Source organism: Borostomias antarcticus, assembly GCF_949987555.1.
Source record: "Borostomias antarcticus genome assembly, chromosome: 3".
NCBI classification, from domain to species: Eukaryota; Metazoa; Chordata; class Actinopteri; order Stomiiformes; family Stomiidae; genus Borostomias; species Borostomias antarcticus.
Genome location: NC_140236.1, coordinates 4,936,124 through 4,950,392, shown reverse-complemented (window position 1 = coordinate 4,950,392; position 14,269 = coordinate 4,936,124).

The following is a 14,269-nucleotide window of genomic DNA, read 5'->3' as shown; positions in this document are numbered from 1 at the left end:
CTCCAGGAGTATGTTTGTCTACCGGCTAAGAACATTTATAAAGCAATACATAACATTAAATTACATTTCAGAGTAAGAGAGGCTAAAAAGCATCATAGGAGAGAGAACATTCTACGGACATGCTACGACATCCACAGCAGACACGGGGGTATCTATCGGACTCCGGGAGATCTGCTGGTGACAGTGGGGTTTCTGTCATATTTTATTTTATTTTATTTATATTTATATATATGACAGAAAGATTGGTTGATGCCGCTGTGAGCATTTGATGGCGTGCGGCGGAGTTCCCGCCCCCTCTCCCTCCGGCCCGTCCATTCTAGCATCAACCATGCAGATGGGTGCTGTTTGGTCAAAACTGCACTAGCATCAACTGCCCAGAAGATGGCAGTAGTACCCTAAAAAAGTGGCCCATTTATATTAATTATTCTGGTCTACGATTCAAATGTCTCAGTCGAAGACAAATAAGACTGGTCCTAATAAGCTTACTCCTACCTCTGTGTTTGCTTGCTCGACTGTTGGAAAGGCATTGCTGTACAGCCATTATGATGATGAAGAAAAAAGATTGCTCTCTTGAATGGGTCCGACGTCCGATACCAAGCCATTTTGGTATTGTATTATGTTATATCATTGCCTATTAAAGTGTAACAGAGTGAAACATGTGGGTTACATTGGTGCCGTGACCGGGATGGATGTGGAGAGAGCTTATGGGGGTGAGTGAACTCACTCCCCCAGTATGAATACCGTCCACCATCGGTGTAGCTGGTTAAAATGTTTTTTGCAACACAAGAGACACGGGTTTGAATAATTGTTTTAACAAGGCAAGGCAAGTTTATTTGTATAGCACATTTCAGCAACAAGGCAATTCAATGTGCTTTACATGAGACATTAAGTATCAAGACAAAGTGCAACACATAAAAGGTCATATAAAACGAAATGCAAAAAAGGACATTCAAAACTAAATGCAGGAAAAATAAAATACAGGAATAAAAGTTACAGTGCAGTGTATTAATTAATAATTATTTGATTTAATAAAAAGCAGCGGCAAAAAGAAAAGTCTTCAGTCTTGATTTAAAAGAACTGAGAGTTGCAGCAGACCTGCAGTTTTATGGAAGTTTGTTCCAGATATGTGGAGCATAAAAACTGAATGCTGCTTCTCCATGTTTTGTTTTAACTCTGGGGACAGAAAGCAGGCCTGTGCCAGACGACCTGAGAGATCTGGATGGTTCATAATGTAGCAGCAAATCAGAAATATATTTTGACCATTCAGTGCTTTATAAACCAACATCAGTATTTTAAAGTCAATTCTTTGACAGACAGGAAGCCAGTTTAAGGACCTCAGAACTGGAGTGTGATCCACTTTCTTGCTCAAGCAGCAGCGTTCTGAATCAGCTGCAGCTGTCTGATCGATTTTTTAGAGAGACCTGTAAACACACTGTTACAGTAGTCGAGTCTACTGAAGATAAACGCATGGATACGTTTTTCCAGATCCTGCTGAGACATAAATCCTTTAATTCTTGATATATTCTTCAGGTGATAGTAGGCTTTGTAATTGTCTTAATGTGACTGTTGAAATTCAGGTCTGAGTCCATGACTATACCAAGATTTCTGGCTTCGTTTGTTTGTTGATTTGTTGATTTTAGCATTACTGATTGGAGCTGAGCGCTGACTTTTAATTGTTCCTCTTTGGCTCCAAAGACAATTACTTCCGTTTTATTTTTGTTTAGTTGAAGAAAGTTCTGGCACATCCAATCGGGCTAGGGTTAGGTTAGGGTTATTTGTATTTGTTCAATGCAAAGCTTGTATGGGATTATAGTCCCCTGGTGATATGGTGATATAAATTTGTGTCGTCTACATAGCTATGGTAGCATATTTTTTCGTTTTCCATAATTTGAGCTAGTAGGAGCATGTAAATGTTGAACAGAAGAGGCCCCAGAATGGAGCCTTGGGGAACTCCACAGGTCGTTTTGGTCCGCTCAGATTTGTAATTGCCTATAGACACAAAGTGGTCCCTGTCCTTCAAGTAGGATTCAAACCAGTCTAGCACTGTGCCAGAAATTCCCAGCCAGTTTTCCAGTCAGCCTAGATTAATATGTTGTGGTCAACCGTGTCGAATGCAGCGCTGAGATCCAGTAATATTAAGACTGAAATTCTGCCATTGTCTGTGTTTAAATGGATGTTATTGAAGACCTTAATAAGAGCAGTCTCGGTGCTGTGGTGTGGTCGAAATCCTGACTGGAAGACATGAAAACAATTATTTAGTGCCAGGAAGTTACCCCAAATAGTGCAGGCTACACTTTAATTTTAGATTAGGCCTATTCCAACGTGATATTTTGATCCATTGTACAGGTACATCTGTGTGAATAAACATACTGATTGCTAGAGCAACTCACTCACTCACACACACACACACACACACACACACACACACACACACACACACACACACACACACACACACACACACACACACACACACACACATTTAACCACCAGACTGCAAGGTTGTTGGTGTTTTTCTGGGGATTGTTCAGCCATGAACAGCGTGGCTACACTTGAATTTAGAATAGCCTATTCAATGATGATGTTTTGATCCATTGTACAGGTAAATCTGTGTGATTAAACATACTGATTGCTAGAACAACTCAATCAGCCACACACACACACACACACACACACACACACACACACACACACACACACACACACACACACACACACACACACATTTAACCACCAGACTGCAGGTTGTTGATGTTTTTCAGATTGTTCAGCCATGATCGGCGTGCTGATTTACAATCACCACAGCCTGGTCTCGTCTCAAGCCACTGCCCAGTTTCATTGGACTGGACAGGCGTAAGCCACTGCTGTTCACTCATCGACACACCAGTCTATCATTCAATGCCGCTGGTGCCTCCTACCATGGAGCTGTTTTAGTGGTCAGAGAGGCACAATGCAGCAGCAACCACCATGTTGTCTCTAGCAATGGGTTTGCTAGAGCATTATTAAAGTAAGTAAACCATTATTATTTAAATCCATTGTATAGTAACCAACACAGGCATGTAGAGCTAGTAATTATTGGAATGGAGTCTGCACATAGCCTAATAGTCTCCACTCCACAGGATTCAAGGATTGGCTAACAATCAAACCCAAACTAAATTATGTTTGAATGTTAATTTTGGTGATTGAAAATGCCCCCAAGCACAACAACATCCTGAAGTTAGCATTCTGAGGGCAGAAGTTATGGACTTCATTACAATTTGGATTTTTTCTGGCCACTTGCATCACCATAAATAGAAATTATGGAGTAATTTGTTTTTATCTGCAGAGATAAAAGTTCATGTTGAATATTCTCTGCCTCAATTCAATTAAACTGTCCCTGGCACTCCAGATAGCTCTATTGATCACAGGACCATCATTTTTACAGCCCCTGATTTAGATGCCAAAGCGGTGTGTTATATTAGCTATAATGTTATTACGGGGAGGTGGGTGGGAAGGTCAGGGTTCACTGTTTCTGTGGAAGGTCAGTGAGGTGAACAAGGTTCAGGTTGGGGTTGGGGTAAAGCGCTGACGTCAAGTTAATAGAATGCAAATCTGGAAATTGATTTGGTAAATCAGGCCTCGGTCATAGTTTCAGTCAGGCTTCGGTCATCTTTCGATTTTTAGAATTCATTGTTGGAAGAGACCAAAGTGCTCAGAGGAACAGTAGTGAGACTGTGCTCCATGAAATGAAATCGAAATGAGATCGGCAGAGCGAACTGAGATAAAGCAGCTTGAAATAAGTACTCCATGTCCAGCCATGGTTGACCTTCCCTGAAAAATAAGCATTCTTCAAAAAGTAAACCGCTTTCCAAACACAGACATAAAGTCCTAGTGATAGCATGGCTAAACAAGCAGAGTAAAACTCAATGCCTGGTGTCCATCACCGTTTTTGAACATCTAATACAGTCTCCACAGGTCCTCTTCAATAAATTATGGCATTGGTTTAACAGGATATTAAGGATGGATGTTGAAAGGCCTGCTGGGAAGGCAAATGCCATGGCACTCTTGACGAATTGAGCTATAAATAATTAGATAAATAAATGTAAAAAAAAACATACAGTGCATAAATGAAAGCGCACACCATTAACCTCAGCTTCTGGGACAGCAGGTTCATGGCTGTTATTCTACTTTTGAGTGTTCATATAGGCGACTCCTGCCTGCTTACAGTATATATTTCTGTGAGATAATTTGAACTCTTTCTTTCAATTTCGTCTGAACTTTGTGAAAGATGTGACGGTTGAATCAAAACAGCTTTCATGAATGTCAGAAGTGACAATAAATGATTAATGGCACTAACGATTTGTTGACTCATGCAACATTTATTCTCATCAACATCCCCCCAATATGTTCTCTAGCGACTCCAAACCCCTGTGGAAATGACGTTTGGGACTGTTGACTACTGATGACATTGAAGACAGTTATTATCCACTTCAGGGGCCTCATTTATCAAAGAGCGTGTAAATTCTGGTGTAAAAGAGGGCGTACGACGAAAACGCGGAAAATGCACAATGTAGCGTACGACGAGAATATTTACACGCTTTTCGGATCTATCAAAAATGTCGTATGCCCTTTTCTGCACGAGAAATCCGAGACGGGCGGAGAATAGAGTGTACGCGCACGCGCCTCGTGTTCCGCCCTCTCCACGCCCAAATCCAACCATATATGGTCACAACCGTGACGGCACAACGGGGATACCCCGGAAGGAGCCGGCTTAAAAAGGTAGCGTGGAGCACCCAGGCGGTACATTGAAACATGGAACGAAGAGCGAAGAAGAGGAACTTTTCGGAGACGGAGGTGCATGTGCTAGTTGGTGAGGTCCACGTGAGGAAGGCAATCCTCTTCGGAAGGTATAAATCGCCTACGTTTGTCTGTTTGCTCCTACAGCTTAGTAGCCTACTTTAGCTACGTGTTGTGCATCTAGGGTTGGGCTATACGGACATACTGTAACATGTGGCTGCGAGTGAAGCAAACATTCCCAACATCATGTGGCCGGCTAGGATTGATTTAGGACCACAAACATGTAACATTAACCCCAGATGATCACTTAATAATGTTGGACCACATTAGACATTGTCCCCCATGGGAGATTAATACTCTCCCATCTAATCAGCTATGGCCCGGGCCTCACCAACAAGCGCAAAGGCACTGAGTGGTTGGAGGTGGCGAGGGCGGTCAACGTGGCCGGCGCCACAGGGAGGAGTGCCACGGAGGTCAGGAAGAAGTGGACGGACCTGAAGGTGGGTGTCATTCCTGTAATAGCCTACATCTAATCTCATACCCATGTGTACCCTCCTACCACAATGTGTGTAGTGCAATATTAACACTAGCATTGTTACAGAGGGAGGCCAAGAAGCGCATTACTGCCCACAGACAGGCAGTAGTGCGCACCGGTGGGGGCCCGGCACCACCCCCTCCCACGCCGTTGGACGACACCATCGGGGACATCATAGGCCGTGAATGCACGGATGGTGTTGTCCCGGCGGACGAGGGGGAGGGGGAGGAGTCGGACAGGACAGTCACTGCAGACGACCCCGGTAAATCACACTTATCCATTTATTAAGCTGGCAACAGACAAACATAACTAATACATATGGCTTCACCATAGAAGGTGTCTTGGGAAATAAGGTTAACTGAAAAACCCCAACTAAATTAACTCTTGTTTTCCCAGACTCTGACGTGGGGTGGGACTCAGAGGAGGGGGAGTGTGCAGTGGTCCTGGACCTGACGGTCGTGCCCCCGCCGGTTGCAGCCTCCACCTCCAGCGCCACGACCTCCAGTGCCTCCACCTCCAGCGCGCCGGCCTCCACCTCCACCACCAGTGCCTCCAGCGCCTCCGTCTCCAGCATGGCGTCCTTCACCGCCCACGCCTCCACCTCTGGCTCCACCGCCTGGTCCATGCCTCCACCGCCCGGTCCACGCCTCCCCCGCCCGGTCCACGTCTCCACCGCCCGGTCCACGCCTCCACCACCCGGTCCACGCCTCCACCGCCCACGTCCACGCCTCCACTTTCCGGTCCACACCTCCACCACTGGCTCCAGCGCCCCGGTCCCTGCTGCCAGCGTCCCTGTCCCTGGGGAAGACCGTCTGGGCTCCCTCTCTGACGCGGTGCTGGAGGCCCAGACGGACGCCCTAGGGGCCCAGAGGGACATGGTAGAAGGGATTGGGGCAGTTGTGCAGCAGTTGGTGGAGGGCACAACAGTTCTCCACCAGGGCCAACAGGACATTCTCACTGCACTTCATACACTCACACATGCTGTCACGGCCCACACACAGTCAGTCACTTCCACACTCACGGACCTCACACAGTCACTCACGTCCACACTCACAGACCTCACACAGTCACTCACAAAGGCACTCACACACCTCACACAGTCACTCACCAACCCCCAATAAAATGGTTAATGTGAATCTTACTTGTCAGGTGTTCATAGTTGTTGCATTGCCTCAGCGCGGGCCCTTTGGCCCCGCTGGTACCCCTCATGTTGTCTAGGAGGCAGAGGGGCTGGGTCCACATTCTCGGGTGGGAGGAGGGCCGGAGGGAGGTGCACTCCGCGCCGTACTGCCATGTTGTGGAGGACGGTACATGCCCGGATGATGGTACAGACCTTCGTCGGGTGGTAGAGGAGTGTACCACCCGACGCGTCCAGGCAGCGCCATCGGCCCTTGAGGAGGCCGATGGTGCGCTCCACTACATTGCGGGTCCGGGCATGTACCTCATTGAACTGGGTCTCCTGCTCAGTCTGAGGGGCCGGGAAGGGAACCAGCAGCCACTCCCTCAGGTAGTAGCCACTGTCGCCTGTGGGTGACAGAATCATCAGTCAGAACTGGTTCTCATTCTTATCAGGTTTGATTATGTATATTGGCATATGCACTCACCGACAAGCCAGCCGTCACGCGCAGCGCCTGCCTCCAGTCTAGCCCCTACCCTGCTGTGTGCCAGGATGAACGAATCATGTGTGGAGCCAGGCCACCGTGCCACTACACCTGTGATGAGCATGTCGGCGTCACATATGATTTGGGCATTTATGGTGTGCACATTTTTCCTATTCACATAGACGTATTCATTTACGGATGGTGCCCTTATCAATATGTGGGTGCAGTCAATGGCCCCAATCACATTGGGGAGACCGGCCATTGCTGCAAATCGCCTTTTGGTGTCGGCCTGCTCCTCCACAGAGTAAGGGAACCGGATGTACCTAGCGTGCATCCTGAGGATGCCATCCCAGACTGCAGGCATGATGGCGCTCAGTGACGGCTGAGATATTCCAGACCTATGGGGGAAATATTTAGCAGGTTTAGATCATACCCAGCAGGGGCCAAGGATGAGCAAACTAATGTTGAGTTATCAGACACATTACACACCTGTCGGCTAGTTCCCGCTGGTATGTCCCGGTTGCCAGGAAACCCAGCGTGGTCAGTACCTGTGCCAGGACAAGTGGATTTACATCACTTCATTATGTCCAAATGTTCACAGCACATTCTACTTTATTATTGGGAGTGCTGCCTTGGCATCATTATTCTATATGGTATGTGGTCCGTAGGCCTACCTGTGTTGGCACGGATGTTGCGTGGGTGCGCCGGGTGCTCCGTTCCAATGCTGGTCCCAGTTCAGCACATAGCTCCAAGAGCACGGCTCTTGGTAGTCTATATCGGCTTATTAGCCAGTCATCATCATGGGCCAGCAGATCGTGTTGGTCGCGGAACACCCGCTCCCTCCTAATCCTCCTCCTCCCACCATCGGCGCGTGCAATCTCAACTAATACGGCGAGTAATGCTGGATTCATCTTGTCTAGCTTTACGCACAGGGGGACTTTCATTTATATGCCTAGCGGGCAGCAAGACAGCTGCACATGATCACATCTTGATGACAATCTAATTGGTCAATGATTTGCGTTTGATGGAGTGCCTGCATTACGTGTGTGACATATAGCGCGGAAGGGTTTGGGACAGCGCATAGGTACAGTTTGGGGAACAAATCCATATCGAACCATGAATGAGCCGGTTAGAGGACACGTCTAATCTTGCATTGCGATATATGTTTGTGCTGAATTGGCCTAGTAGCCTACATGATTGTGCGTTCATGAACTGTCGCTCTTATTCTCTCCGTCAAACATAGTAATTCACCGACGCACCACCGGCGTCGCCAGTTCCCCCTGTGTTCAAGAAGGGCGTAGAACACCGTGTAAATCGGTACGCCAACTGGAGAGGTGTCCTACAAAAGCGCGGAGAAAGGCGACTAAATTTTCGCCCTTACGGCTTGATAAATCGCAATGTGGGGGGGGCAAATGGCGTACGCCTGAACTCGCGAAAAAGACCGTGTAAAAGAACGCGTACCTCAATGATAAATGAGGCTGTATTGTGTCGCATACTGACGGATTGACACATCTATGGGACATTTGCATGTCTTAATTGGAAGAGGCTCCCTTATCTTTGGGGAGAGGAACTCATTAACAACAAAGGAGTATTGCGTGTTGGTCTCAATGGAGATGGCAGACACGTGTGGAAGGAAACACAGGGGACATGTAGTCTGTGCCAATACTAGTGTTAGTCATGATATCCCCCAGGTCCCTGATATCAATGACACACAAACAAATGGCTAAAGAGCTGGATCTGTCTGTTTTATGAGTTGTTCAGACTCTGCTGTTGCTGCATTGATCTGTAAAGGCAGTGTAATGGCTCTCTATTTCACCACACCCCCTGAGTCCTGCAGTAAAATAACGGTACTGCGGAAACGCCAAGCCAAACACACACACACACACACATTTTCACAGTGTTGAGATCTAGATGCAGTTATATTAACAGAATCAGGGCCTGAGATCACTGAGGTATTGTGTCAAGGGGGAGGCCAGGGTGGCTACCTAACTCAATAGTTCTGCACACCAATCGTGTTATGAACACACAGATGGAAAGAGCACATATAAAACAATAGAAAAAAAAGCAGGTATAAAACTGATTGAAATTGATTTTGTACCTCTCAATCTCTCACTCAACAGAGGGTTCCCTGATCTTTTAATGATTGTCAAGACTTTCATATTTTTCTTTATCCATTTTAAGAGGTTATAGTGTAAAAAACAACAAAACAGTAATTTCTGTAATTAACTTTGCATGCTTACACACCAGACCAAAACAGTCCATAATTTCACAATTCAGTTATTCAGTAGTAATCCCTGGACCCCAAGGAGTAATGGGAAATGTTTCTGCGGTATGAGCCAGTTGGGTTTATGGGGTTCAGCTTGGTACTTAATCAAAAAGGCTCATGATTTCTCTAGACAAACCCAAAATGAGTTTTTCATGTGCACCAGTGTGGAAAGACAACTCAGACACACACAGGATTATACAAGTCACACACAGTGCCAGCATATTTATGCACCACTATGAAAATAAAGCTCTCAATTCGACACCTCCATCCGCACTCTATAAATACTGACCATAAAGTGCTGAACAGAAGCTTTTGAAGCCCAAGCCCCGGAATCAACACCTCATGAATGAATAGTGATGATGGGATTGCTGTGTAAAGGTTGGTCTAGATTGAACATGGAACTATTCATTGAAAAACTTGAGAGCTCCAAGGTATGGCAGTGTAACCTTTGGTACAGTGTAAGCTAAGCAAATTCAACTTTAACTAGTAAGAGATTTTACCATGAAGGGATTTTACCAACAACACATTCTCTTTGATTGTATGAGTTAAAGAAACAGACCTCTGTTCTCTGTCAGAGATGGAGTCTACTTGAAACTAAAGCCACTGGGGGGCACTACACCACTAAATCTGAGGCCGGTAGTGGTTCAGTCTACAACAACAACTACAGGTTGATTGTCCAGAGTCCAGACAGATATTCAGGTGAGCATAATGTAAAAAGAAAAAAAAAGTGGAACAGACAGGATTACCAGTATATTTTTTCAGGATCTCTTCAACTGACAAAGCCATCAGTTAGTAATTGAAGGTCACATATTTCCTCTGGGTCTAATATGCCAGGTGTCCAATTGACTAAAGGTATCTGCAAAAGTGTGGCACCAAAAAACATGTGTGTTGTTTTTATTGTTGCAAATGCTTTTGGTTGCTATGTAGGCCTACCAGCTGTGGTTTGGCGGTGGTTGGTGATACTGAGGTTTTGTCATGTTCAAGTATTATCAATTATGTTAACTAACACATTCACTGTGAAAATGGCATTCCTATCTGAAACACACGCACTCCATAGTATACAGAAAATAAATAAACTGATAATTTATCATTGTATGACTCACGTCTCTGTCAAATAGCTTTTTGAGACGCTCTAATTATTTTCATCACTCTAAGCGAGCCTAGGCTCTATGTGTGAGTGGCACCCCCTGGATCTATGGAGACATATTTCATTTTCAGCTTGTAAGAATGTCTGAAATGTAATCAGAAAGTAGTTATATTTACACAAGGTTCATTACTAAGAACACATCTTCTAATGACGCCTTCATCGTTTTTTTCCCCATCCCCTGTCACCTAACATAGATGTGGGGATGACAAATCGGGGCTTCATGCATTCCAAAGGGCTGTTAGTCCCAAGGCATCATTTCAGAGCTAATCTCTGATCTAGGCTCTAAATGTGGCAGAGCCAGCTCTGGGTCTTGGGGTCCCCCCCCCTCCCCAAATGCAGTGTTTCAAAGTGCAGAAAACAAGCACCAAATTGATGCTACACAAACCACTGAGCTCACACAGTTCAGTGAGACAAGATTGTTAAGACAATGGTGATCATGAAAACAACAAGATGCACGGATTATCATTATTATCATTTCAAGATTCTTTACCATTCTGACTGATTAAGACAGCTGAAGGATACTCCTTACTAGCACCTGTAAAGATATATAAATACCATAAAACCTCAGGCAGTATTGATGGGACATATTAGTCACTCTTGTTTATGTTGATAACACAACAGTGCTTATGACTATTTCTCCACAGACCTCCAGTCCAGCCTATTAGCTTAACGGTGAACATCACAAGAACAATAACAGAACGGAGAGCTATTACGCATCTGTCCGTCGGCTCCAATGTGGGCGATGTGTTTTGAGTCCTTGTCTTTGGATCAGCGGGCAGCTAGCTAACTCTCGTAGCGGACTAGGTACGTGGGTTCTGGGAGCTGGGAGGGGAAGAGAGGCTGAAGACGCCCACTCGCCCACTACATTCACAGTTGAGGAGAATCATGTTTCAGAAATAGATCTTTTTACATGGCGCAAGGTTGTCCCCTTCTTTGTTTGGCCCTGCTAAGAAGGGCCCTGCTTTTTTAGCTCCAAGGTGAGGGTATGGTGGTCATATAAGTAAAATCAAATCAAACTTTATTTGTATAGCACATTTCATACACAGAGGCCACACAGAGGCCACACAATGCGCTTTAGAGAGAGCAATGGGGGGTGGGCATAGGTTCCACCCCCACATATTCCATACAAGTAAAGGAACCAATGACACACTGTTGGCTCCATATAAGTAAATCAACCAATGACACACTGTTGGCCTACACAGTGAATCTTAGAAGCTTGTGGGAATTTATGTCTTAAGCAAGACATTAGTGTACAGTAATGGTGCATCTGTCTTTTGTTTGGAGTTATTTGTGTGAGTTTATAGGCTTATAAAGGGGATTAGGCAAAGAACCTTTGAGAACGCCTTAAGTAGCTGTCAATACAATTTGTACATAATGCAGTGTCCAATAATCAACAACGTGGTGGTGCTTCAGATTGAGGAAGCGAGGAGACTAAAGGTTACTAGAGGTAATTTTATCAGACATAGGAGAAATGTATTGCCACTCTTTTGTCAGCCTACGGGTAAGAGTATGCCTTAGGTTTGCTTCAACCACTTTTCTCTTCTGTTTAAGCCCGTTATGATGCACAGCTGACTGATTCTAGATTGTCTCAGTGGACTGAATCCCAGCCCGGTACACAGGCGACCTGCTAGGCTAATCTAGGCTATGAGGCTGTCTGGTCAGCATCTCCCGGCCTCGGCCCACAGTAGTTAAGTGATTAGCTCTCACTGGGTTGAGGATTAGGAGTAGCTATAGCCCCCAGAAGGTATTCATTACATAAGACAGTTAATTACAAAGCTCTAATCCCTTTTGCAAAACAAGCTCCCTCATTCTTTTTTAAACAGTCACTGATGTTTGTCACTCTAGCCTGGCTCCAGCCCCTGAAGCTGAATTTTCGAAATACGATTCAGGGTCTGGAAAGGCTATCATCCAGAGTGATTTCTTGGTTGGAATTCCAACCAGGCCAATCAGTGTCCTTTGGATTAAACTGTGCAAAGTGATTGGTTAGGGGATGAACTAACTTATATATCAAATATCCATACAAACTCTGCAGGGCTGGAAATGCAGTCTATAGAAAGAAAGCATTAGCCTACACACCTTCTTACATTACATTACATTACATTACATCACTTAGCAGACGGTTTTATCCAAAGTGACTAACAATAATTGCATTTAACGTAGGAAGAGCCAATGTACTTGCCAGAATTGTATGCTAGATTGTCAGTCCCGCCCTGAGGAACACTGTGTGTATGGTTCAGGCCTGTAGCCAGGGGGGGATCGGGTGGATCGAACGACCCCCCCCCCCCCCCCCCCCCATGACCAAAGGTCCAGAATTTAAGACAAAACGTCCGTCCGGCTGAATTTGTGTAGTCTGAACAGAGCATTAGCATCATCTCCAGCTTGTGAAGTTGTGAGAATACGGGGAAGCATATTTTGATGGGCTACTCTAGAGATATATTATAATATATCTGCTATCGGTTTGCGCTATGGTAGCAAGGCAGCATATAAATTGACAGAAGACAGGTCGTCCAAATCTGTCATTGTAAAAAGATAGCCCACAGGGACACGTTGGGGTGTGTGTGCGTGTGTGTGTGTGTGTGAGTGTGTGTGTGTGTATGTGTGTGTGTGTGTGTGTGTGTGTGTGTGTGTGTGTGTGTGTGCGTGCGCTCGCGTGCATTCCTTATTATGTTAGGGCTAAGGCTATTATAATCTCCTTAGGGTAGGAGAACTCTTTATTTGCTTTATTAAAGACATAGTTTTCCTTTCCCAGACTAATGACGTTATATGACACACTCTAGAGACTTCATGCTGTTTTCCAGGGGAACCAATTCAATCATTCAGTCTAATCAGATTTAACCTCATTAAAGACATGAGGTGTAGCCTGCCATGCACTTCCTCATGGGGACACCGTGTCAGTGGACTCTGCTTGTCCCCATTCGTAGAATCGATCCCTCTTCTTACAGAATAATCTAATTGTAGAGACTTTCTGAGGGATAACCAATACCTCGAATACAAGGCTTAGCAAGGCACTGGAGGCTGAACAACACTTCTCTGAGAAACCCTGACCCTACAACACCACTTGATTGATTGATTGATTGATTGATTGATTTTATTTATTTTTAAGACAGGGACAAGATACAGTAGACATTTACCCTATAGAATAGGGAGAGATGCACTGTACAAGGTTATAGCTAAACAGCTAATTTCCACCCGCAAATTCCACTTCTTCTCAGAAGGAAATACATTACATTACAGTCATTAAGCTGACGCTTAACTACAAACCCAAATCCTCCCAGTCCAGCGACAACTCACGCCTTGTCAACGACCTGAACGAGTTCTACTGCAGATTTGTAAAACAATGGGTCACCCACACTCATCAGCCCCAACAACCCAGCCCCCACCCCAGCAGGGGCACGGACCACTCCACAGCTGCCCCCCCCCCCCACACACACACACACACTGCAACACAACCTCTCACCATCCTAGAGAAGGATGTGAACTGTCTGTTCAAGAGACAGAACCCCCGGAAAGTGGCCGGACGAGACTCTGTCTCCACCTCCGTGCTGAAGCTCTGTGCTGAACATCTGTCCCCAGTGTTCAATGACATCTTCAACACATCACTAGAGATATGCCATGTAGGCCTACCAGCCTGCTTCAAGACCTCCACCATCATCCCCGTCTCCAAGAAAACAAGGATCACTGGCCTGACTACAGGCCCGTCGCCCTGACCTCTGCAGTAATGAAGTTCTGTGAGCGCCTTGTTCTGCTGCACCTCAAATCCACTTGACATTTCAGCAGTTGAAAATTACAGAAAGGTTGGAAAGAAAAGAGCAGCATAAAAAAGAAGGATATCAGGGACTATATACATCCATAGGTACAGTAACTGTTTTTGATTTGATTTGAAACCTTTATTTATTCAGGGAAGATGTTTGAGAGCAAGCTCTCTTTTCCAACATCGCCCTGAT